Source organism: Humulus lupulus, chromosome 4, assembly GCF_963169125.1.
Source record: "Humulus lupulus chromosome 4, drHumLupu1.1, whole genome shotgun sequence".
Taxonomy (NCBI): Eukaryota; Viridiplantae; Streptophyta; class Magnoliopsida; order Rosales; family Cannabaceae; genus Humulus; species Humulus lupulus.
The window spans coordinates 249,148,994-249,151,198 of NC_084796.1; positions in this window are offsets into that span (position 1 = coordinate 249,148,994).

Here is a 2,205-nt window from a genome sequence, read left to right on the forward strand (position 1 = left end):
CACAAAAATTTGTGGGAGATTCTAAATAAATATATTGTACACCGTAAAATAAAAAAAATAAAAATTAGATTGTAACCTATTCATATGACGAAAACACAAAAACATGTTGTTTTGAAGCTTGTTTTATGCACGCGTGAAACATATGGTTTTGAAGTATGTTTTCAACATCGTACACTGTTCGGAATTTCCTAAAAACTAATAATGGAATGCTTACGATAACTACAACGTAGACTTGTATAAAAAAAATTAAGTTATTTTTTCTTTACGTGCTAAAAATAAAACCGTCCCTATCGATCGAGACAACTACTATAAAATTTTCCTATACATATGCACGATTTGACCTCTCTAGAATATGTGAGTGAGTGAGTGAGTGATAATGTTGGGAATTGCATGCATGGGCTCCATTTTCCACCTAATAACATTGGCACTAAGTTCTTGGAAGTGCCAATGAACGATGTTATAGTGTCCACGTGAAATAATAGTACCACACACACATATATATATGTGTATATATGATCTTAATTATCTATATATATATTTATATCATTTTGCTTCTCATGCGTTTGTCCTTGTCTACTTTTGATTTCGTTATAGCCCATATAGTTTCATGTGCATGGTAATGGTAAGATTTCTTCTCCCTAGAAGAATGAATATATATAATTTCCACCATATATTCGTCTCTTTTCAATTTGTGCCACTTGTGTATATATAGTAGTGTTGATTGTTTTAATTAAATGGATTTTATGTTCTAGGAATACACAAAGGCTAGTCGCTACATTGTTGTTCATATATAACAACTATATGTACCTATTTTGGACAATTGTAATGAGATTTTTAGGGCAAATTTTAGGATATATATATTCTCTTTGAGAACTACGTGTCAGTTTTATTTTGGTTGGTAAGTAACTATTTCATTCATGCCTAATATTGAAGCATAAATTAATCTCATTTAACACTAATAATTCTATATAAAAGAATTAGTTTAGTTATTATTACAATTTTAAATTTAATTGTAGTGTTGTAATTCATTTTTTTCATGTAAGAATATTATTATTAATCAACTCTATAAATAAGATTTGAGAGATAATAACTAAAAAAAAACAGTGAGCTGGTAAAAGATCCACTTAATTTATTACTCTTTCATGTCAAACGTGGCAACAAAATATTATTACAATAATGCTTAGGAAATTACATAATACAACCCTTAATTATGGTTATGTTTGGTAAAATTTTGCTTTTGAACAAAAATAGAAATATTATTTTATTTTTGTTTTTTGTTTTTTGTTTTTAAAAACAAAAAATAATAAACGTGTTTGATAATTTTTATTTTTATTTTTTGTTTAACAATATGATGTGTTAATTTAGAGAAGAAAATGAAAGAAAAAAAAGTTGAAAACGGTTTAATTTTTTTTTTGAAAAGTGAAAAAATTCTATTTTCAAAATTTAATGAATTTTAATTAAAATTAAAAAAATAAAAAATAAAAATAGAATTACCAAATACATTTTATGTTTAATTATCAAAATTTTAATTAATTAAATTAAAAGTTATTTTTGAAGTGTCACCGTAGGTGTTAACTTAATATATGTATTCCCATATATTAAGTTTTGTAGTGTTTATTAATTTTGCTGCGTTTTTTGTTTGTTTGTGATCTTCTTCCAATTGTATTTATTTAATTATATTGTGTAATTTTGTTTAAATTAAATAAAACTAATGTTAATTTTGACAATAGTAAGGTTTTAAATCATAAATACGGGTTAAACATGGAATATATCTCAAAATCATACAAATACTTTCTTTATTAGGGTTGGAAGCAAAGTGTCATGATGAGGAAATCAATTTTCAGTTAAAACTTGAGACCATGTGTTATATTTTCATATGACATATTTTTATTCACCATGTTAGAATTAAAAAAATCCATCAAAATATCTAATATATCAAGGAAAAAATTACCAATTTGTATTTGTATTTTGCTTAATTATTTGTTTGGATTCTCTGGTTTAGTTAAATCACATTTCAAATCCTATATTTTGTAAAATTGATTAAAATAGTGTCCTGGATATAATTTTGGTCAAAATATTTTTAATATGAACAAAATACTCTTAGTTTTATAAATTAGTTATTTAAATAAAAATAAAAGAATAAATAGCATGTTTGCCCCCCGAATTATGACCACTGTATGATTGTGCCCCATGAATAATTCGCGA